The sequence below is a fragment of the Oncorhynchus gorbuscha genome, linkage group LG06 (assembly GCF_021184085.1).
Source record: "Oncorhynchus gorbuscha isolate QuinsamMale2020 ecotype Even-year linkage group LG06, OgorEven_v1.0, whole genome shotgun sequence".
Taxonomy (NCBI): Eukaryota; Metazoa; Chordata; class Actinopteri; order Salmoniformes; family Salmonidae; genus Oncorhynchus; species Oncorhynchus gorbuscha.
The window spans coordinates 15318605-15344390 of NC_060178.1; the positions used below are offsets into that span (position 1 = coordinate 15318605).

General features: G+C 41.6%; 1 protein-coding gene across 1 annotated transcript in view; it reads left to right on the forward strand.

The window, feature by feature from the left end:
- The window catches only part of LOC124037023 (metabotropic glutamate receptor 8-like), a 202594-nt gene that overhangs the window by 102104 nt on the left and 74704 nt on the right, over positions 1-25786 (forward strand). The window lies entirely within an intron of this gene.

The window sequence follows — 25786 nt, forward strand, 5'->3', positions numbered from 1 at the left end:
CCAACACTCAGGCATAATTTACAAACGAAGCATTTGTGTTTAGTGAGGCAGTGGCGATGAACACGGATGTTGTTATCTTGATAAGTGTGTGAATTGGATCATTTTCGTGTCAAAATGTAACGAGTACTTTTGGGTGTCAGGGAAAATGTATGGAGTAAAAAATAAATTATTTTCTTTAGGAACGTAGTGAAGTAGAAGTAAAAGTTGGCAAAAATATAAATAGTAAAGTACACATACCCCAAAAACGACTTATGTAGTAGTTTAAAGTATTTTTACTGAGGTACTTTACACCACTGAGTAATTACATACATTTGGCTTTTCCTCTGCAATTATATGTTACCCTAGAAGACTAAATAAACCCTTGCTCACCAGAACAATGTAATGAATCGATAGCACGCACATAATTCCTCTTGACTATCTGTGTACACAGTTGAAGTCGGAAGTTTACATACACCTCAGCCAAATACATTTCAACTCCGTTTTTCACAATTCCTGACATTTAATCCTAGTAAAAATGCCCTGTCTTAGGTCAATGAGGATCACCACTTTATTTTATGAATGTGAAATGTCAGAATAATAGTACAGAGAATGATTTAGTTCAGCTTTTATTTTTGTCATCACATTCCCGGTAGGTCAGAAGTTTACATACACTCAGTTACTATTTGGTAGCATTGCCTTTAAATTGTTTAACGAGGGTCAAACGTTCCGGGTAGCCTTCCACAAGCTTCCCACAATACATTGGGTGAATTTTGTCCCATTCCTCCTGACAGAGCTGGTGTAACTGAGTCAGGTTTGTAGGCCTCCTTGCTCGCACACGCTTCTTCAGTTCTGCCCACAACTTTTCTATGGGATTCAGGTCAGGGCTTTGTGATTGCCACTTCAATACCTTAACTCTGTTGTCCTTTAGCCATTTTGCCACAACTTCGGAAATATGCTCGGGGTCATTGTTCATTTGGACGACCCATTTGCGACCAAGCTTTAACTTCCTGATTGTACTCTTGAGATGTTGCTTCAATATATCCACATACTTTTCTTTCCTCATGATGCCATCTATTTTGTGAAGTGCACCAGTCCCTCCTGCAGCAAAGCACCCCCACCACATGATGCTGCCACCCCCGTGCTTCACAGTTGGGATGGTGCTCTTCGACTTGCAAGTCTCAGCCTTTTTCCTCCAAACATAACAATGGTCATTATGGCCAAACAGTTCTATTTTTGTTTCATCAGACCAGAGGACATTTCTCCAAAAAGTACAATATTTGTCCCCATGTGCAGTTGCAAAACGCAGTCTGGCTTTTTTTATGGCGGATTTGGAGCAGTGGCTTCTTCCTTGCTGAGCGGCCTTTCAGGTTATGTCGATATAGGAATTGTTTTACGGTGGATATAGATACTTTTGTACCAGTTTCCTCCAGCATCTTCACAACATCGTTTGCTGTTGTTCTCTGATTGATATGCACTTTTCGCAACCAAAGTACATTCATGTCTAGGAGACAGAATGCGTCTCCTTCCTGAGCAGAATGACGGCTACGTGGTCCCATTGTGTTTATACTTGCGTACTATTGTTTGTACAGATGAACGTGGTACCTTCAGGCATTTGGAAATTGCTCCCAAGGATGAACCAGACTTGTAGAGGTCTACATTTTTTTTCTGATGTCTTGGCTGATTTCTTTAGATTTTCCCATGATGGCAAGCAAAGAGGCACTGAGTTTGAAGGTAGGCCTTGAAATACATGCACAGGTACACCTCCAATTGACTCAAATAATGTCAATTAGCCAATCAGAAGCTTCTAAAGCCATGATTTTCTGGAATTTTCCAAGCTGTTTGAAGGCACAGTCAACTAAGTGTATATGTACATTTCTGACCCACTGGAATTGTGATAATGTGAATTATAAGTGAAATAATCTGTCTGTAAACAAGTGTTGGAAAAATGTATTGTGTCATGCACAAAGTAGATGTCCTAACCGACTTGTCAAAACTATAGTTTGTTAACAAGACATTTGTGAAGTGGTTGAAAAATGAGTTTTAATGACTCCAACCTCCTAAGTGTATGTAAACGTCAGACTTCAACTGTATGTTCCGGCAATTGAGGCTGTGTTAGTGTTTTTATTTTTTTATTTTACCTTTATTTTACTAGGCAAGTCAGTTAAGAACAAATTCTTATTTTCAATGACGGCCTAGGAACAGTGGGTTAACTGCCTGTTCAGGGGCAGAACGACAGATTTGAAGTAAATGGCTGAATGGATAACGAAATTAATGCATGAATGAGTGGATCCCAAAAATCCAAAGTTTATTTTCAGTGTAGTTGATGTTGAGCACATGGAAAAGTGGACTAATCCAGACAACACCCCCCCCCCCCATTCCAGCAGTAAACACTACCTGAGAGTACCTCTCTGGAGGTGATGTTCTGGCTCAATGATTTTTGGTTTTACTGTTAAGAGTTGTAAAGCGTCTTTAAAATGGGGTCAAAATGCCATGGTTAAAATAAATTGCAAAAGTAATGCTGTTCTAGGAGAGAGATAAGGAATATTAAGGTGAGGACAAGCATCTGAAATCAAAATGGTCTCTTCAAAGATGGGGTTGCCTCTAAATCAAATCAAATCAAATCAAATGTATTTATATAGCCCTTCGTACATCAGCTGATATCTCAAAGTGCTGTACAGAAACCCAGCCTAAAACCCCAAACAGCAAGCAATGCAGGTGTAGAAGCACGGTGGCTAGGAAAAACTCCCTAGAAAGGCCAAAACCTAGGAAAAAACCCAGAGAGGAACCAGGCTATGTGGGGTGGGCAGTCCTCTTTTGGCTGTGCCGGGTGGAGATTATAACAGAACATGGCCAAGATGTTCAAATGTTCATAAATGACCAGCATGGTCAAATAATAGTAAGGCAGAACAGTTGAAACTGGAGCAGCAGCATGGCCAGGTGGACTGGGGACAGCAAGGAGACATCATGTCAGGTAGTCCTGGGGCATGGTCCTAGGGCTCAGGTCCTCCGAGAGAGAGAAAGAAAGAAGGAGAGAATTAGAGAACGCACACTTAGATTCACACAGGACACCGAATAGGACAGGAGAAGTACTCCAGATATAACAAACTGACCCTAGCCCCCCGACACAAACTACTGCAGCATAAATACTGGAGGCTGAGACAGGAGGGGTCAGGAGACACTAAGGCCCCATCCGAGGACACCCCCGGACAGGGCCAAACAGGAAGGATATAACCCCACCCACTTTGCCAAACCCCCACACCACTAGAGGGATATCTTCAACCACCAACTTACCATCCTGAGACAAGGCTGAGTATAGCCCACAAAGATCTCCGCCACGGCACAACCTAAGGGGGGGGCGCCAACCCAGACAGGATGACCACAATAGTGAATCAACCCACTCAGGTGACGCACCCCCTGCAGGGAGAGAGCTCCAGTAAGCCAGTGACTCAGCCCCTGTAATAGGGTTAGAGGCAGAGAATCCCAGTGGAAAGAGGGGAACCGGCCAGGCAGAGATAGCAAGGGCGGTTCGTTGCTCCAGTGCCTTTCCATTCACCTTCCCACTCCTGGGCCAGACTACACTCAATCATATGACCCACTGAAGAGATGAGTTTTCAGTAAAGACTTAAAGGTTGAGACCAAGTTTGCGTCTCTGACATGGGTAGGCAGACCCATGTTCCACGTTCCATAAAAATGGAGCTCTATTGGAGAAAGCCCTGCCTCCAGCTGTTTGCTTAGAAATTGTAGGGACAATTAGGAGGCCTGCGTCTTGTGGCCGTAGCGTACGTGTAGGTATGTACGGCAGGACCAAATCAGAGAGATAGGTAGGAGCAAGCCCATGTAATGCTTTGTAGGTTAGCAGTAACACCTTGAAATCAGCCTTTGCTTTGACAGGAAGCCAGTGTAGAGAGGCTAGCACTGGAGTAATATGATCAAATGTTTTGGTTCTAGTCAGGATTCTAGCAGCCGTATTTAGCACTAACTGAAGTTTATGTAGTGCTTTATCCGGGTAGCCGGAAAGTAGAGCATTGCAGTAGTCTAACCTAGAAGTGACAAAAGCATGGATTAATTTTTCTGCATCATTTTTGGACAGAAAGTTTCAGATTTTTGCAATATTACGTAGATGGAAAAAAGCTGTCCTCGAAATTGTCAGGATTTGGCCAGGGTTGTTCCGGTTTTTGGTCACTAGATGCCCCCATTGTGCCTTTTGACCTTTTATTTTCCCTTGATCCCCATTATTATTTGCACCTGTGCCTCGTTTCCCCTGATTGTATTTAAACCCTTTGTTTTCCTCAGTCCTTTGCTCTGTGTTTGTATGTTAGCACCCAGCCCTAGTTCTCTGTGAACTCTTGTTGATCCCGGTGGACTCTCTTGTGGAATTCTGTTTTTTGTTCTTGTTTGTTTGTTTTTGAGTATTTTTTGAGGCTTTTTGTGCTATACCTTCCACCTTGTGGATTTACCTTTTTGTCTTGGAGGATTACCTTTGTTCTTGTGGAATTCCTTTTGAGGTTGTGGAGTTACTGAAAAGGTTGCAGCATATGTTGTGTAAATGAAGAACTTCACTTTTTACTTCTTAAATACACCGTCTCAAGTACTGCTGTGTCTGCCTCATCTTCTGGGTTCTGCCAACTATTCGTGGCTCAGTTGGTTAAGTGACTGTTTCTCACTCCTGAGACCCGGGTTCGTAACCGGGTCCTGACAGAAATGGTCTTGATATCTTCTTCAAAACATTACGTGGGACCTAGAACAAGCATCTCTGTTTTGTCCGAGTTTAATAGTAGAAAGTTTGCAGCCATCCACTTCCTTATGTCTGAAACACATGCTTCTAGCGAGGGCAATTTTGGGGCTTCACCATGTTTCATTGAAATGTAAAGCTGTGTGTCATCAGCATAACAGTGAAAGTTAACATTATGTTTTCGAATAACATCCCCAAGAGGTAAAATGTATAGTGGTCCTAAAACGGAACCTTGAGGAACACCGCAATTTACTGTTGATTTGTCAGAGGACAAACCATTCACAGAGAGAAACTGATATCTTTCCGACAGATAAGATCTAAACCAGGCCAGAACATGTCCGTGTAGACCAATTTGGGTTTCCAATCTCTCCAAAAGAATGTGGTGATCGATGGTATCAAAAGCAGCACTAAGGTCTAGGAGCAGAAGGACAGATGCAGAGCCTCGGTCCTATGCCATTAAAATGTCATTTACCACCTTCACAAGTGCCGTCTCAGTGCTATGATGGGGTCTAAAACCAGGCTGAAGCATTTCGTATACATTGTTTGTCTTCAGGAAGGCAGTGAGTTGCTGCGCAACAGCCTTCTCTAAAATCTTTGAGAGGAATGGAAGATTCGATATAGGCCGATAGTTTTTTATATTTTCTGGGTCAAGGTTTGGCTTTTTCAAGAGAGGCTTTATTACTGCCACTTTTAGTGAGTTTGGTACACATCCAGTGGATAGAGAGCCATTTATTATGTACAAAACTATCTGTCAGTTTATATTCAATAGTGTCGAATGCTCATCCCTAAAAGGCATGCAAAGAAAGAACAAAGCTCGATGAAGAATTCATGCAGCCACTTCTGGGCGACAGGTAGCCTTGCAGTTAAGAGTGTTGAGTCAGTAACCAAAGGGTCACTGGTTCAAATCCCTGAGCTGACTCGGTGAAAAACATGTCTAAGTGCTTTTGAGCATGACACTTAACCCTAATTGCAAACATATCAAAGTCAGTTAGGAAGGTGCTAGGGAGCTAAAGACTCAGAGGATGGTTACAAGTTTAAAAGGACATCTGCAGGATTGAATTCAGGAGCCTTTGTTCAGATCAAGAGTTGAGTTTATACAGATGTATTCTCTGTGAGAAAGTTACTGCGTCATCATTATGTTTTACCCATAGTATGAGACTATCCCATGTTATTGTTCTTAACAATAAGATTTTGTCAAACTGGACTGGAGCCCCAATACATCTACACTTGATGAAAGAAAGAAATGGGAAGATAGTGAGATGAAGAGAAACCGTAGAAATATATATGGATCTAATATTATCTAATAATATTGCCAGACTGCTCCTGCATCTAATAACATTACCAGACTGTCAGCCCCAGCTCCTCCATTTGATAAATGGAGGCCCATTAGGTGTTGATTAGCCTGGTCTGAATCCTGCTTAAGAATTACAGCTCCATCACCACCGTTGTTACATTATGCCCAGTTGACAACAAGTCCTGTCTGACACCAGTTCCCTTGTATCCGGGGGAAGTAATTTAGGGGAATTTTTGACTCCTCAGCAAAACAACCTTCGCTGCAGCATACCACTCCTTGATACATGCTAACCTGTTGTTCTCAAAATCGGCCTCTTAAAATTAGCTGCAGGCCTTCAGGTGATTTCCCCGGCTAAGATGTACAATTTCTTTGACACTTTTCACCGTACTGTAGTCTGCAGAGCACATAATGCAAAAGAGGCAGAGAGAGAGAGAGAGAGAGAGAGAGAGAGAGAGAGAGAGAGAGAGAGAGAGAGAGAGAGAGCAAAGAAAGGAGACTATGAGTGTCTGGATTTTTTAAAACATTTTAGTCATTTAGCTGACACTCTTATCCAGAGTGACTTACAGTTAGTGCATTCATCTTAAGACAACCATATATCACAGTCATAGTTTTTCCTCAATAAAGTAGCTATCAGCAAAGTCAGAGCTAGTAGGGGGAAAAATTGGGGTGAGGAGGGGGTACAAATCTAGGGGGGGGGGGGTGTGCTGTGGAATTATTTAATATACTCTTTGAAGAGGTAGGGTTTAAGATGTTTTTGGAAGAAAGGCAGGGAATCTGCTGTCCTAGCTTCAGGGGGAAGCTGGTTCCACCATTGGGGTGCCAGGACAGAGGAGAGCTTGGACTGGGCTGTGATCTGAAAAGCACTGCATCCTTCCTTCATAATGATCCTGGCGCAGTCATCGTCACACCATGCACCCCAGCAAGCAGCCGGTGCTGAAATATGGTATACACTGTGTGAATCCAGCAGGCTAACACAGAAGCATCTTGTTCACACAGCAGAAGAATCAGCAAACAAAAAGCTGACTTGTAAATGAACCCTACTTAAGTTATGTTCAGAGAGAGTGTGCTCTAAAGTACACTAGTGTTCCTAACTCTTTTCATCTTCCGTCAATTTTACTAGTAACATATTTTCAGCTTTATACTAGAACTCCCACATTCACTTATGAGTAGCTGTCCCCTGAGTTCAAATAACGGAGATTTGATATCAGCATTGTCAGGATTCCAGCACTAGTTGCAGCTTCTGTATTTTCCATTATAGTGACACTTTATGCCTAATAGACGGTAGTCAATACACCATTTAGTCTAGATTAGCTTAAAGTATTTATTTCAGCGTAAACTTCAGTCAGCAAGACTTCATACTATAATTGCATGTAGGGCTGGCTGACATCCATTCTCCGATGACAGGATTGTTTTCATTGGTTGTCAGTTAGCTAATTGAGCCGTCGCATACAGCATGTCGCTAAAAACAATGAGAATAATCAATATGTTTGCAGTGCCTCCTGAAAGCCTGCCTGTCAAATAACGGCCCATTTCGATCTGTCAAGAGAAAATAAATACACACGCTCTCTAGACTTTTATACTGGCTTCCTAGTAGTGTCCTATTGGCATCAATCAAAACCACAAAAAAGGTTATTCATATCCCGCTGACATTTAATTAAGGGTTTTTGCCTCTATCTTCTATGATGGACCCATAATAGTTAAATCAGTTTAATAGCCGACGCCCTTGGATAAAGACCGAAGGAGTCCGATAATAGTGCTCAATTAAAGGTCTGAATGAGGGAGCTGCACCACTGGGAAAGGTTGAGCAGTAGAGGACACACTCTATTCAATGTGGCACCCCATGCTACTTATTTGAGCAATGTGATTAGATCATCAGAATAACAGCTATTTATGTATCTTAATGAATCTGTTACATGAATATGTGTAACTTCATAAAGTATGAATAAAGTGTAGGGGACACAGAGGGGAACAAAGCAGTTAACCTTTCAAATATATATTTTCAAATATCAGATTTGATAGTAGAAAATTCCAAAAATAATTTCTACAATATGTCAAACCGAATATAGGCTTTATCAAATATTTATAAAATTATACTTATGTACATTGTGACCCAGCATTCTTGTCTTTAAGACTAAAATTGGTGTAAATCATGTATAAAGATTCAAATGAAAGATTATGCGGAATTGCATATGGCAAGTCAGGATTGGGTCGTATAAGAAGACTATCAGTTCATATACGGTACATATTTCATAATTATGTCACTTGCAATACTCCAGGCTATAGTAAAAATCCCAAGTGAAAAGCTATTCAATTATGCTAATTATCTATTCCAATGTGATAACTCTGAAGATGGACTTTTTTCATTTTTAGTGTCTGACTGGTCATTTATTTCCCCTGCTCACTTGAGTATAAAACCATACATTTTAAAGTTATATTCTCTAACCTCTTAATTTTCACAGTGTAAGAAATGTATTGCTCAAACTTGATACAGAATTTAATCATGGAATTATGTTTAATTGTCACATGGATTAAAGTGTGTCTTAAATGGAATCTGTGCGTGCCTCTACCTCTACCTCTACCTCTACCTCTACCTCTACCTCTACCTCGACCAACGTATGCATCCTGCTCATGTCAAATGAAAAGCAAGTGTCGTGCATCAAAGTTGTCTGTGCCTGAAACTCAATCTGTAGTTTAAAAAGAGCTCATCACATTTAACCGTATTATGATGAGGAAGAGGTAAGCCCAAATCAGAATCAAATTACTCTAAATGACTTCCAATCACTGATTAGGTTTTAGCCTGCATTAAATGGCAGATTAAAGATTGAAGGTTCCCAATCGTGTGTGTGTGTGTGTGTGTGTGTGTGTGTGTGTGTGTGTGTGTGTGTGTGTGTGTGTGTGTGTGTGTGTGTGTGTGTGTGTGTGTGTGTGTGTGTGTGTGTGTGTGTGTGTGTGTGTGTGTGTGTGTGTGTGCGCACATTCGTGCAGCTTGAAAAATATGCTCCATCAGAGCCTAATCCCCCAAAAATTGTGAACATATAAACGGACAAAATGATGTCCACGTTTTCATCAACGTCTTGTCCTTCTGGAGTTGTCAGAAGTCTGGGTGGATGCAATCCTCACTTTAGAATGCCAAATCGAGGAATGCACTAGAGTTCCGAATGTCTGCTTGAAGTAATCTGTTTTTACACACTGAGATATAAACACACACACACACACAAACACTTACACAGGGAGTAGGCGTTTGTATTTGGTCTGTCCAGATTGTGTTTATCCATGTTGAAAGAAAGCTGTCAAGAATGTTTTGTGGCTGAATATGAAAATGTAACTGTACATGCTTCATTAGACTACTAACAGGAAGTTAACCAGATGTGTTTTCAAAAGGAACCAAGAGTATGCAGCCATAACTCTGAGGAAGTGAGCTCCATTTCTGAGTGGAGAATAACAGGACAGCTAGTCGGTATTCAGACTAGGTAGTTTGAAGGGTAAAATGTAAAGGAATAAATATTGTATGGTATGGGATTGCTTTCTAGCTACCCTTCTCTTCTCCCAGGAAATGTCTTTATGACTGAGTAGTGCACTCATAAAGGAGTTAGTGATGCAAAATGAGTGATGTGTCTGAACCAGGAGCAAAAGAAAACCAATGCAAAAACCTGCGTGTGCCATTTTGAAATTTTCTCCATCCACACCAGACGTGATGGTGACAGGCAGGTTTAAATATCAAAACCAACTGTAAACCAACTATATACATTTGAGAGCATGTCGAAACACACATGAAAACATTCATGGATATGTTGCTATCTTGCTATGCTGGCGAATTTGTCCTGGGAGATGAACATTGGGACATGTATTAATGAGAAAGTAACATGAAAAACAGGCTCAAAGCTAAAAAGGTGGGGCTCAAAACAGGAGTCATACAAAATGGTGTGTTTCTCTACTCTGACTATTAGCACTAGAAAAATGGGCATTGAGCAATCCTATTCTGAGCCAATGCATTCTAACAGTCTAATAAATACATTTCATATATGCTGTTGCTAAAGTGATCATTTGGTTGCATTTATGAAGGTAACCTTAGAACCTGCTCTTTCCGATATAGGTTATGAAATCATAACAGCTTACCTGTGTCGTGATGTTGTATTAGTTAATTAATGTGACGACTGTTGCTCATCGAATGAATAAAGGTTTCTAATTGCGTGATTAACCGAATCAAGCAATTATTAATTAATTAACCTGGGGCACCATGGGAAAATTAGTTTTATTGAGTTTCTATTTCCCAAATTAACTCAAAGAATATCAGAATATCGATTTTACAACAGTCGCTAATTAATCAGTTTCCTCTACAGTCTCATTCTGAATGTCGCATACTCCGGGAATCTGCACGGACCCGGGTCTCACCAATGAGTTTGTACCACACCAATCATAGTTGAGTATTTATTTACTAGAAATCTAAAACTGTGATAAAAGATACACATACACAAAACCACCACAGAATATTGATTAGAACTTAGTATAACAGGCCAACACACTATGGCGCGTGTTACCCAAAATGGGGATTTAAAGGAGAGAGAAAAAGAGAAAGAACACGAGAAAAATATACATTTGGGTGCATTTGTCAGCTATGCTTATTTTAACCCTAGCCTTGCCCCAAACTGCCGCTCTTATGCGTCAGAATATAATGATGTAATTACGTGTGGGAGGTCTTAGATGGGAAGCTCCACGTGGGTCATTTAGGCTTCTCAATGACGCACTTCTCCGGCCCAACTCTCTGGTTGTCCTCATGATGTCAGTATCCTTTTGGTCTAATTCCTTGCCCTTGCTCTGGGAGGACTCTTCTGAGGGCAGACTGCTCTGTAGCTCAGGGCTCACAGCATAGGAATGAAACAGTGTAGATACCACGATTCCATGGAGAGTGGAGGTTAGGTGGTCCGGCTTGAATTCATCCGCTTAGACACAGCTACTCATCAGTAGTATGGGTAGAAAAATATCACTTTGTCTTCAACCTTGGGATGAGTTTTGGGTTCGTTTACTTTTTAGACCTCGGCTGCAGCTCGGATCACTTAGTCTGATATGTTAATTCTTAACTCACATGTCTTATACCCTCGGGTCAGAAGTGGGCGTAACCGCCTTTAGGGCAATTCTCTGGGCGTACCAAGTTAAGAGGCAAGGTCTAGATTTTACTCAAAGCCAATTTTAGACAACTAACTTCACATTTCATCTTTACCAAAACATTCTCTTTGATTTGGACATTTTCCACAAAAAGTACAATGTATAAACACCAAGCATATCCTAGGAAAACTCTTACAGTTACAATATTTTCGTAATAACGTCATCTATTAACCTTTAATAACAAAACAAAAATGACAAAAAAATTACTTTGAAAATGGCAGAGTAGGCTAATTAAAAAATTAATATTACTGTACATATGACACTTCTAGTGTTAATCGAGAGATAAAAGTGGAAACCTAGTTTTGAGTTAGTCACCTATGATTAATCGGTCCTCGTTCATCTTTCGAATACCCACGTGGGGTTGTATGCTCACGAAAACCAATGAGTAGATGGGAGAGGCGGGACATGTAGTAACCAAGTCCTAGTTAAGCACCTGGCTACTCATCAAATGATGGAAAAATGTTCTCGTAAGTGTGTTTTGCAACGCTCGCACACGCATCGTGGCCTGTCTGGTTTGGGTGCAAGACGTGCAGGATAAAAGTCTATGCCGTTTAAACTAGTCATACTTACATGGTACATGAATTGCATCTTGCAGGGCAAGAGGGGTCATGTTTTTGCCTTGTCCTGGAAATCCACAGTCCCAGATTGATTGAATATTGCCCCTTGTCTCCTATATTTTTTAAGCATACAAAAGTCCTTGTTGTCATTTTGACAGACAAACAGATATACATGATTGATCAAGACTTCTGTCATTGTGAAGAGTTATAATACACAGCCAGTGGCGATGCTGTATTTAGGGCAGGTGGGACAGAGCCTGTTTAGCTTTTTAAAAAGTGTGTGTGTATATATATATAATTTAGTTAATAAAGCCACATACAAACATGGTCTCTTTTTTGCTTTCTTGAGTAAGGCAGCTCCAAATTGCAGGTGTTTCAGCCGAGCTCAGTGCTTTCTGTGGTCTGTGGTGGTGGGGTAGCCAGTGGAAAATACGGAGCGTAGGGGTTGGTAATGTTCTAGTTTTGCAGTGATTGGCTCAGTGTTCTGTCACTCATGGGGACACGACATCACTGCAATATCTACGGGTAGATTCAAGCCCCTTGGGTGCTGCCATAGACTTACGTTAAGTTAAGTGCCCATCCAAGAAGTCTGAAGGTCATTGGCCACAGATTAAATTACGTCAAATCATGTTATATCTACCATAGCTTAAATTGGACTGATCATGTGAACTTCATACTTTCAAAATCTTAGCTAGCAAGCTAAACAAGCAGTCATCATCATGAATCAAGTCGACAATCTACTGGCAAATATTTTCCAATACTTGTCATATGAAGAGAAAATCTAGATAAAATGTAACTTTGCTCATCGGACATTACACAACAAGTTGGAAGTCGCAAATTTAACGATGAGTGCTGAGGCGCGACTGCAAACTGGGGTTTGATCCCAGGCTGGCTCACATCCGGCCATGACCGGGAGACCCATGGGACGGCGCACAATTGGCCCAGCGTCATCCGGGTTAGGGGAGGGTTTGGTCGGCTGGGATTTCCTCGTCTCATCGTGCTCTAGCGAGTCCTTCTGGCTGGCCGGGCGCCTGCAAGCTGACTTCTGTTGTCAGTTTGACAGTGTTTCCTCCAACACATTGGTGCGGCTGGCTTCTGGGTTAAGTGAGCAGTGTGTCAAGAGGGGAGGGCAGTTGCAGCGATGAGACAAGATTGTATCTTCTGGCCCATGGCATTGCATGTGAATGTTTATCCCTTTTAATAACTAAAACGGTTTACACCTTTTTCTTCCCAATTTTGTGATATCCAATTGGGAAAGTTTGAATAGATTGACCATGTTGTCAATCCAACACTTCTGCCGCGTTCAAAACAGCCTAATGTCTTGTGTACTACTGCCTAAATTATGCAATATGCCAGGGAGATATGTATACTGTTGCCTAGACAGTAGTACTAAGTGTATGTTGTGTAGTAAGCTATTAGTAGCCCATGTGCCTCAGCCTAATAATTTGGGCCCTTTCCCACTCATAACTTAGCCTACTGTTCTGACTTGGTGTTGCACATGTAGCATGTTTTAGAGAAACATAATCATCAAATATTGTAATAGCTATAAGCAGACAATGAAGTCTGCTTAAAAGCTCTCTTTATTTATCCTACAGTTCTGACTTGGTGTACAGGGAGAATACTGTAAAAATGGCCCATGTTCTGAATTCTGTCACTTTACATTTCAAAAGTGCTGAACAAATAGTTATATTGACTAGGTCCATTCTAGCTCGCTCATTAATGTCTTAATCGAAATTACGGATTGCCTCATCGCTTCCGGCTCTGCTGCTGGGACAGCTTTATGTAGACCCTAACAGTTTGTGGCCATCGTTTGTCACCGTTATAGTGCAATGAAGGTATTGTTTAGTGTGATGGTGTGTAGTGGCTTTGCTGGCATGCATCAAAAAAAAAAAATTGGGGGGGGGGGTGTCCCACCAAAATGTACATGCTAAAATTGCCACTGTACACAGCACACAAGTTAATATTTTCTTCCAAAGAGACTACCCAAAAATTAGACAATTGAGAAGAAACTAAAATTAGACATTTGTCTAGAAACTAAAATAACGTGAATTTAGGGAGGAAGCTGAACTATAGGAAATAACTAGATAGATAGTATGTGTCCCAATTAATTTGAGTGCAGATCCATTGTCGATGATTCTGGGTAATTAGGGAGCTAGATGTTTCCGACAGTTGATAATGTATGCACAGTGAGTGGAATAATCTTTCTCACTACTCCCACAGCTCCCTCGTCACTGTTCCGTCAGATGGATTGAGTTATACAGAGCTGTCAGGAGCAGGAAATGGGATCTCTGCTTATCTTTGGGTCATATTTTTGTATCAGTTTTCCCGCCACTGCGTTCTGGCAGAGGAGCCGAACATTGTCTCAAAAGGAACAATGCTGAAAAAGGACTTTATTAAGTCAGGCTCAGAAGGCAGTATTTAATCCAAATCCATGGCCCTGCCACTGCAACAATGATATTGTGTATGCAGCCACTCGCTGTACCCCTCTGTTCCACCATCCTAAATTGCATTCTCAGTTTATTTCTCTTTCTCTTGTGACTTTATGAAGACTTGGGTTCAAATGATTAAGGAACATCCTCTGTTTATTGTGAGTCCAGAAATGATCCCAGTCTTACTGTATATGATGCCATCCCAGTGTTTTGAATTTTAATTGTAACTTTTATTCAACCTTTATTTAACTTCACAAGTCAGTTAATTAAGAACAAATTCTTATTTGCAATGACGGCCTACCAAAAGGCAAAAGACCTCCTGCGGGGACTGGCCTGGAATTAAAAATACTAATAAATAAAATAAAAATATAGGACAAAACACACATCACAACAAGAGAGACGACACAACACTACATAAAGAGAGACCTAAGACAACAACATAGCGAGGCAGCAACACATGACAACACAGCATGGTCGCAACACAACATAACAACATGGTAGCAGCACTAAACATGGTACAAACATTATTGGGCACAACCAACAGCACAAAGGGCAAGAAGATATAGACAACAATGCATCACACAAAGGACCCACAACTGTCAATAAGAGTGTCCATGATTGAGTCTTTGAATTAAAAGATTGAGATAAAACTGTCCAGTTTGAGTGTTTGTTGCAGCTCGTTCCAGTCGCTAGCTGCAGTGAACTGAAAAGACAAGCGACCCAGGGATGTCTCTAGATGTCTCCCAATTGAATACCAAAATGTCCCTTTGTGGATAATATACACTGTCTGCACATGACATAAAAGACAGGATATCCAAGTGGAATGTTTTTAACAGGCTGGGATGTATTTAACAGGCTGGGATGTTTTTAACAGGCTGGGATGTTTTTAACAGGCTGGGATGTATTTAACAGGCTGGGATGTTTTTAACAGGCTGGGATGTTTTTAACAGGCTGGGATGTATTTAACAGGCTGGGATGTATTTAACAGGCTGGGATGTATTTAACAGGCTGGGATGTTTTTAACAGGCTGGGATGTATTTAACAGGCTGGGATGTTTTTAACAGGCTGGGATGTATTTAACAGGCTGGGATGTTTTTAACAGGCTGGGATGTTTTTAACAGGCTGGGATGTTTTTAACAGGCTGGGATGTATTTAACAGGCTGGGATGTATTTAACAGGCTGGGATGTTTTTAACAGGCTGGGATGTTTTTAACAGGCTGGGATGTTTTTAACAGGCTGGGGTGTTTTTAACAGGCTGGGATGTTTTTAACAGGCTGGGATGTTTTTAACAGGCTGGGGTGTTTTTAACAGACTGGGATGTTTTTAACAGGCTGGGATGTTTTTAACAGGCTGGGATGTTTTTAACAGGCTGGGATGTTTTTGGGATGTTTTTACAGGCTGGGATGTTTTTCACAGGCTGTTGCTGGGATAATTTACTGGATTGCAGGTTTATATCAAAGCTTTCACCAATGTGTGGGCTAAGAAATAGCTTGTGATACAAATGCTGTCCTGCAATTACATGATACATGCCACCCCAGACTCTAAATATGCCCCATAGAGAAAATTACCTTTCCTGCAGTGTGGATATAAATGACAGTGTTTAATCAAAGCAGTAATGTCATAATGGCTGCTTTTCTCCTACTGCTGTGCCCCGTATTGCGTCTGTTTGACATCACTGTGAGATAATGCCTATCACAGAAGTGAAAGCCAATCTGTCTCTAGTGCCCGACTCAGGTGCTGGCAAGCTTTTATGCCATAATTCCCTCTCATTTTTGTAATTTATGCTGGTGATTTTTTCTTCCCATTTTTGCTAAATGCTTTTTTCCATTGAGTACCGTTTTGCACTACAGTAGCTCTTATTCTCCCTGTAATTGTACAAGTACACATCTAATGGTGAATGTACAAATAACCTAGTGTAGCATCTGTGTCATAAGAAAGCTCTGAATCTCCAAAATGTATACTTTTCACACTTGGCTAAATGAGGAATACAAAGTATAGTGAAAGCAGATGCTTCCACACAGGTTTGATTTTCTGAGTAATTTATGCAACTTAAACATCCCATGATGCTTAGGGTCATGTGTAAAAATGCCCAGTTGCCCATTATTTTTGCTACAATGGCTAGAAGAAGAGATCTCAGTGATTTTAAAAGAGGAGCAGAGGAGGTTTAATTAAAGGCTGCGTGTGCGCGTGTGTGTGTGTGTGTGTGTGTGTGTGTGTGTGTGTGTGTGTGTGTGTGTGTGTGTGTGTGTGTGTGTGTGTGTGTGTGTGTGTGTGTGTGTGTGTGTGTGTGTGTGTGTGTGTGTGTGTGTGTGTGTGTGTGTGTGTGTGTGTGTGTGTGTGTGTGTGTGTGTGTGTGTGTGTGTACGTCTCAGTCATCAGATCTCAACACAATTGAACACTTATGGGAGATTCTGGAGACTGAGACAGCGTTTTCCATCATCATCAACAAAACACCAAATTATGGAATTTCTCCTGGAAGAATGGTGTCGCATCCCTCCAATAGAATTCCAGATACTTGTAGAGTCTATGCCAAGGCACAGTGAAGCTGTTCTGGTGGCTCGTGGGACACAATGCCCTGTTAAAACACTTTATGTTGGTGTTTCCTATATTTTGTATATTGTATATTATTGTACAGTAGGGCAAAAAAGTATTTAGTCAGCCACCAATTGTGCAAGTTCTCCCACTTAACAATATGAGAGAGGCCTGTAATGTTCATCATAGGTAGACTTCAACTATGACAGACAAAATGAGAAAAAAAATCCAGAGAATCACATTGTAGGATTTTTAATGAATTTATTTGCAAATTATGGTGGAAAATAAGTATTTGGTCAATAACAAAAGTGATCTCAATACTTTGTTATATACCCTTTGTTGGCAATGACAGAGGTCAAACGTTTTCTGTAAATCTTCCCAATGTTTTCACACACTGTTGCTGGTATTTTGGCCCATTCCTCCATGCAGATCTCCTCTAGAGCAGTGATGTTTTGGGGCTGTTGCTGGGCAACACGTACTTTCAACTCCCTCCAAAGATTTTCTATGGGGTTGAGATCTGGAGACTGGCTAGGCCACTCCAGGACTTTGAAATGCTTCTTACGAAGCCACTCCTTCGTTGCCTGGGCGGTGTGTTTGGGATCATTGTCATGCTGAAAGACCCAGCCACATTTAGTCTTCAATGCCCTTGCTGATGGAAGGAGGTTTTCACTCACGATACATGGCCCCATTCATTCTTTACTTTACACGGATCAGTCTTCCTGGTCCCTTTGCAGAAAAACAGCCCCAAAGCATGATGTTTCCACCCCCACAGTAGGTTTGGTGTTCTTTGGATGCAACTCAGCATTCTTTGTCCTCCAAACACGACGAGTTGACTTTTTACCAAAAACATATATTTTGGTTTCATCTGACCATATGACATTCTCCCAATCTTCTTCTGGATCATCCAAATGCTCTCTAGCAAACTTCAGACAGGCCTGGACATGTACTGGTCTGGCACTGCAGGATTTGAGTCCCTGGCGGCGTAGTGGGTTACTGATGGTAGGCTTTGTTACTTTGGTCCCAGCTCTCTGCAGGTCATTCACTAGGTCCCCCCGTGTGGTTCTGGGATTTTTGCTCACAGTTCTTGTGATCATTTTGACCCCACGGGGTGAGATCTTGCGTGGAGCCCCAGATCGAGGGAGATTATCAGTGGTCTTGTATGTCTTCCATTTCCTAATAATTGCTCCCACAGTTGATTTCTTCAAAACAAGCTGCTTACCTATTGCAGATTCAGTCTTCCCAGCCTGGTGCAGGTCTACATTTTAGTTTCTGGAGTCCTTTGACAGCTCTTTGGTCTTGGCCATAGTGGAGTTTGGAGTGTGACTGTTTGAGGTTGTGGACAGGTGTCTTTTATACTGATAACAAGTTCAAACAGGTGCCATTAATACAGGTAACGAGTGGAGGACAGAGGAGCCTCTTAAATAAGATGTTACAGGTCTGTGAGAGCCAGAAATCTTGCTTGTTTGTAGGTGACCAAATACTTATTTTCCACCATAATTTGCAAATAAATTCATTAAAAATCCTACAATGTGATTTTCTGGATTTGTTTTTCTCATTTTGTCTTGTCATAGTTGAAATGTACCTATGATGAAAATTACAGGACTCTCTCATCTTTTTAAGTGGGAGAACTTGCACAATTGGTGGCTGACTAAATACTTTTTTTGCCCCACTGTATATTATGGACAATTGTGACATGCCCAATGTTATCTTCTGAACATGTGACAAGGTTAAACATTATAAATTAATAACTCAAACGGTTACATCTGTAGACTGACCTTGATAGTCTCCCAAGACACTCCAAAAAGCCAGTTTACGTTCATTATGCTGGCAAATTTCATTTTATTTCATCATTTCACCTTAAACAGTGTTCTGTGTTATCTTGAGGCAAGCATTAGTGTGTCAATCAAGTAGAGATTATCATTACCATATTGGGTGATGTGATAAGCAGCCATACGCTATGAAAGAACCTGGTTAAATAAGATCTTCTGGAAAATACTAACCTAGAAAAAGTAGAAGCACTAAATGAACAGTCATTATTCATTTCCAACATTTGTGACATTGTCTCACGTCAGATAGCGCAGTAACAAATTGTTAGACAGCAACAAATGCTGTTTGATCACATTTAAATATTTCCTGTGAATCTAATCCAACGCAGCTAATAGCATATCTGGGGCACTGAGTCATTGACTAAGGGGCAAATACATCTTCAGAAGCGCTGGCCAAGTTTCTGTTTCTATGTTTCTATGTTCTGAGGGCTTAGCAAGGCGGACGACTGTTCATTTTCTCCTGTTCTTGTTTCCCCAAGTAATTTGAGGCCACTGTTGAAATGCCATTTCGCTTTTTATTGCATAGTATTATTTTATCATGTTTAAAAGATTCATGCCAGAAAATCCATATTTTCCAGTCACATTTTGATATGTTTGCATTGTCATGTGTGAAACAGACTTTGTGATCAATACGCTCTTTTAAAAAATCAGGGAAGGGGAGCTATGGTGCTACTATTCCCTATATACTGACATGTAGGATGTCAACATGTCGGATGTCAACATGTCGGATGTCAACATGTAGGATGTCAACATGTAGGATGTCAACATGTCAGATGTCAACATGTAGGATGTCAACATGTAGGATGTCAACATGTAGGATGTCAACATGTCAGTTGTCAATATGTCAGATGTCAACATGTAGGATGTCAACATGTAGGATGTCAACATGTAGGATGTCAACATGTAGGATGTCAACATGTCAGATGTCAACATGTAGGATGTCAACATGTAGGATGTCAACATGTAGGATGTCAACATGTAGGATGTCAACATGTAGGCCAGGGATCATTAACTAGATTCAGCGGTGGGCATACATTTTTCTTGTGCGGACGCAGGGGGGGGTGAACAGAATTAAAAATTGTTTGTAGACTGCAAATTAACCTCAAGAAGGCCAAACAGATATAATGTTTGACCTAAACGTAATCATTTCAAACTTTGCTTACATTTGTATACGATCACCTGTCTCTCTATTATGTGTGGGAATACTTGGGAACAGATTTACAAAATTAAAATCTATGTTTTTATAGTATTTTATGTCCAACCATACATAAATACAAGTTTGCTCAGAAAAGTTTTATTTGGCAAAAAATGTGGCCAAATAAAACCACCTGTTGGGGAACCTGATGTAGGCCATCATCTTTTGAAGATTAGAGCAGGAATGTGCAGCAGGTGGTGGTGTGTCGAATTGACAATGTTACTTTATGCTTCTGTACTCTTTTTTAGGGTCCTATTGACAATGCTGTTCATTATATCACTTAAGAGCATTCAGTTTGACTTGTTTTATAGCACTTTTAAAACATCCTGTATATATATCCGTATTACTATCTATCAACATTTCATGCCTCAAAGTGCAAAGCCTCAAAGCTTAGGGAATATATACATGAGTGGGCTTCTGTTTGCAATATTTCCCCCAAACAGAGGTTAAGTAGAGATAAATTGCTTATTTGCTGTTGCCATGACAAAATTAAATGAAATGAAATGTAATTTAAATGGTTTTCTGAAGGCGCATTGATGATTTCCATTATTGACATAATTATATTAATTTGCATTCCTTTGAATGTTCCTATTCTGTTTGGCTGTTCATTTGAATTCCATTATCCCACACAGCTCTGAGACCTTTCACACAACAATTGAAAAAAAAGTGAAAGAGTATTATCAAATACTTTTTTTCTGTGTCTGTCACATTTTACAACTAAGCAGTGTGCAATTGCAATTGTACACAGTAGCCATCCCCGAGACAGGATAGATTTGAGCTGTCTGGTTCATTGTGAAATGGCATGTGATAACACTTGTGCCGGACAATAACCACACCAAGTTACACATGAATCATTTAAATGTTTTATTATGTTTGTAATGGTGCTACGTTGAGTGTGTGCATAACTTCACTGCTCATTCAGCATCAGTAGTAATAGCTGCAGTTGTATACTGTATAGTGGCTGAATTATAGCTGGAGGAGTTATGAACTCTCCAGATGCTGTCAACTACAATGTAATATTAGGAGTCTTGCTGAAAGCAGAGGAACAGGAAGGGTTTGTAAGTATAAAGATGTTTTTCTAAGCTTTGACCCATACCGTTTTGAGAGGGCCTGAAGAACAGTCTGCAGGAAGGGTAGCTGAAAATGTTCCCCTCTGGAAACAGAATGCAGTACATCCATATCCTTTGGTAAGCTTTTCTCCTACTTGCAATGAAGTCTTGATGTCTTTGCTAGGTGTTTGGCTTCTCTCAAGTTTTTCCGCTGTAAATGGCATTTTGGTGCCTGGGCACAGAGTTCTCAGAACAACTACTCAAGAACCTTTGCATTTCTCTGATATGTACCATCTTTACGCTGTGAGCTGTCCTGAGGAACATGCTAAGATTGGTGCCCTGCTGGACTGGGACAGGACTTTGACGGAGGTTGAGAATCCAAACTGAGGTAGAGAACACCAGGACCTTGTTTAAGGAGTGACAAATTGCTGGCTTTAGATGGAAGGCTCCTACATTTCCAGCTTAGAGCAGATATGGGCTGGCAGAGCTTAATGTAGCCTATGGATATAAAGCCCCAGCCAACGAGAGGCACTGGGGATATCCTAATCTTATTCATAGGAGCTGGGAGCACATTCCCATGTTTTTCATGGCACACCCTCCAATTTGCATTCTTTACGGTCACAGCCTTGGAAAATGAGCCAAAGGTCTTAGACGTTACCATTTCAACAGGGGGCCTGAGAAATGTTAAGCCAAAGATATGATCATAAGGGGTTTTTATTGAATACATTGAATTCATGAAAGTCAAAGGTGGGGAGAGCCTAATATCTCCAGGCTTGTACCTCTTAGAGATTAGCCTTTTCCTCAGCCTAAGAAAGAATAGAAGGCCTATTCAGCAGTCGGTTCTGTGCATCATTACAGGCAGTGCAGATGTCCGTTAAGATATAAGGTTATTAAGAGGAAAGAGGTCCATCTGAAAAGGCTGATAGACTTGTAAAAGGGATCTCATAGTTATTACAACATACATGACTATCAAGAACATGTAGAAGTTATAGGATGAGTTGGGTAGCCTCACAATTCTACCATAGAGAGTTACCAAATCAGTTCAAATCAAATCAAACTTTATTTGCCACATGCGCCGAATACAACGAGTGTAGACTTTACTGTGAAATGCTGAATACAACAAGTGTAGACTTTACTGTGAAATGCTGAATACAACAAGTGTAGACTTTACCGTGAAATGCTGAATACAACAAGTGTAGACTTTACCGTGAAATGCTGAATACAACAAGTGTAGACCTTACCGTGAAATGCTGAATACAACAAGTGTAGACTTTACCGTGAAATGCTGAATACAACAAGTGTAGACTTTACCGTGAAATGCTGAATACAACAAGTGTAGACTTTACCGTGAAATGCTGAATACAACAAGTGTAGACTTTACCGTGAAATGCTGAATACAACAAGTGTAGACTTTACCGTGAAATGCTGAATACAACAAGTGTAGACTTTACCGTGAAATGCTGAATACAACAAGTGTAGACTTTACCGTGAAATGCTGAATACTACAAGTGTAGACCTTACCGTGAAATGCTGAATACAACAAGTGTAGACTTTACTGTGAAATGCTGAATACAACAAGTGTAGACTTTACCGTGAAATGCTGAATACAACAAGTGTAGACTTTAGCGTGAAATGCTGAATACAACAAGTGTAGACTTTACCGTGAAATGCTGAATACAACAAGTGTAGACTTAAGTGTGAAATGCTGAATACAACAAGTGTAGACTTTAGCGTGAAATGCTGAATACAACAAGTGTAGACTTTACCGTGAAATGCTGAATACAACAAGTGTAGACTTTACCGTGAAATGCTGAATACAACAAGTGTAGACTTTACCGTGAAATGCTTACTGACAAGTCCTTAATGAAGCTCCCAATGAACAGTTCTTGTGCTGACCTTGTTTCTAGAGGCAGTTTGGAAATCGGTAGTGAGTGTTGCAACCGAGGACAGACGATTTTACACGTTACGTGATTCAGCACTCAGCAGTCTCGTTCTGTGAACTTCTGTGGCCTACCACCACTTTGCAGCTGATCCATTGTTGCACCTAGAGGCAGCTCTAGAAGGCCCGAAATTGGACGAACTGTAACGGCTTTCCTCCTCTTCTGACGAGGAGTATGAAGGATCGGACCAATGCGCAGCGTGGTAAGTGTTCATGTTATATTTATTGGAACAGAAACACTAAACAAAATAACAAAGAGAGTGAAACGAAAACGGAACAGTCCTGTAAGGTGCAGCAACACAAAACAGGAAACACGACAAAAACAAACAATTCTGTATGGTGAAACACAGTCACAGAAAACAACTACATACAACCCATAGTGGGAAAACAGGCTGCCTATGTATGGTTCTCAATCAGAGACAACGATAAACAGCTGCCTCTGATTGGGAACCATACCAGGCCAAACACAGAAATACAAAAACATAGAACACATAGAATGCCCACCCCAACTCACGCCCTGACCAAACTAAAAGAGACATAAAAAAGGAACTAAAGTCAGGACGTGACACGAACTGACATGTTGGAAAGGTTGCTTCCTATGACGGTGCCACGTTGAAAGTCACTGAACTCTTCAGTAAATCCATTCTACTGCCAATTTTTGTCTATGGATATAGCATGGCGTGTGCTTGATTGTATTCACTTCTCAGCCACGTGTGTGGCTGAAATAGCTAAATCCACTAATGTGAAGGGGTGTCCACATACTTCTGTATATATAGTGCATATCAAAGTAATTGATGTTATTATTGGATTTTCTTTGAGCAACATCTGTGTTACCAACTTCTGTGTTAGGACCCAGATTGCAAAACCTTATGACAGTCTCAGTAGAAGAGGTAGTTTGTTTACAGATGTAAACAATACAGCTGTGATGATCACCAGGCAGAGTTTGACCTTGTCAAATTGTTTATTACTACTGCCAACAGTGTACAGTACATTACACTGTACATCTTAGTGGATGGTTGATTTTCTTTCGACACATTTTTTTGTCAATCATTCAAAGCAATGTCAATAACTGCTAAACACTTATGAATGATGTGTACGCTGTCAATTAGCCGGTTGTATAAAAATATGAAACAGCAACACACTTGCCTCACAGTTTGGCTTTCAAGAGTTTTAAAAAGGTTTAAATGGTGTGGACACTTCTGATTTGAGTACCTCTGAACAATGAAAACTACTGTGGATATCTATTCACGGCCTGAAAGCATACAACTGTCTGTAAGCGTGTGCCTATTGTATGTCAGCTTTTGTTTTTAATTTATGTGTAAGATTTCCGTGATCTTGACAGCATTCTGGGGAATGGTGGTAGTGTAAATGTAGTGTTTGTCATGGGCTGCTGAATTTTAAAAGGGAACACTCTGCCTGAGGGTGAAGGGAGCACTCTGCCTGAGGGTAAAGGGAGCACTGTGCCTGAGGGTGAAGGGAGCACTCTGTCTGAGGTTAATGGGAGCACTCTGCCTGAGGGTGAAGGGAGCACTCTGCCTGAGGGTAAAGGGAGCCCTCTGCTTGAGGGTAAAGGGAACACTCTGCCTGAGGGTGAAGGGAACACTCTGCCTGAGGGTAAAGGGAGCACTCTGCCTGAGGGTGAAGGGCGCACTCTGCCTGGGGGTAAAGGGAGCACTCTGCTTGAGGGTAATATAATATATAATAATATATATAATAATAATATATATAATCATAAAATAATATAATAATAATAATAATAATAATAATGAGGGTAAAGGGAACACTCTGCCTGAGGGTGAAGGGAAAACTCTGCCTGAGGGTGAAGGGAGCACTCTGCCTGAGGGTAAATGGAGCACTCTGCCTGAGGGTAAAGGGAGCACTCTGCCTGAGGGTAAAGGGAGCACTCTGCCTGAGGGTAAAGGGAGCACTCTGCATGAGGGTAAAGGGAACACTCTGCCTGAGGGTGAAGGGAACACTCTGCCTAAGGGTAAAGGGAACACTCTGCCTACGGGTAAAGGGAACACTGCCTGAGGGTAAAGGGAGCACTCTGCCTGAGGGTAAAGGGAGCACTCTGCCTGAGGGTAAAGGGAGCACTCTGCCTGAGGGTAAAGGGAGAACTCTGCCTGAGGGTAAAGGGAGCACTCTGCCTGAGGGTGAAGGGAGCACTCTGCCTGGGGGTGAAGGGAACACTCTGCCTGAGGGTAAAGGGAGCACTCTGCCTGAGGGTAAAGGGAGCACTCTGCTTGAGGGTGAAGGGAACACTCTGCCTGAGGGTAAAGGGAGCACTCTGCCTGAGGGTGAAGGGAGCACTCTGCCTGAGGGTAAAGGAGCACTCTGCCTAAGGGTAAAGGGAACACTGCCTGAGGGTAAAGGGAGCACTCTGCCTGAGGGTAAAGGGAGCACTCTGCCTGAGGGTAAAGGGAGCACTCTGCTTGAGGGTGAAGGGAACACTCTGCCTGAGGGTAAAGGGAGCACTCTGCCTGAGGGTGAAGGGAGCACTCTGCCTGAGGGTAAAGGAGCACTCTGCCTAAGGGTAAAGGGAACACTGCCTGAGGGTAAAGGGAGCACTCTGCCTGAGGGTAAAGGGAGCACTCTGCCTGAGGGTAAAGGAGCACTCTGCTTGAGGGTAAAGGGAACACTCTGCCTGAGGGTGAAGGGAACACTCTGCCTGAGGGTAAAGGGAGCACTCTGCCTGAGGGTGAAGGGAGCACTCTGCCTGAGGGTAAAGGAGCACTCTGCTTGAGGGTAAAGGGAACACTCTGCCTGAGGGTGAAGGGAACACTCTGCGTGAGGGTGAAGGGAACACTCTGCCTGAGGGTAAAGGGAGCACTCTGCCTGAGGGTGAAGGGAGCACTCTGCCTGAGGGTAAAGGAGCACTCTGCTTGAGGGTAAAGGGAGCACTCTGCCTGAGGGTAAAGGGAGCACTCTGCCTGAGGGTAAAGGAGCACTCTGCTTGAGGGTAAAGGGAACACTCTGCCTGAGGGTGAAGGGAACACTCTGCTTGAGGGTGAAGGGAACACTCTGCCTGAGGGTAAAGGGAGCACTCTGCCTGAGGGTGAAGGGAGCACTCTGCCTGAGGGTAAAGGAGCAC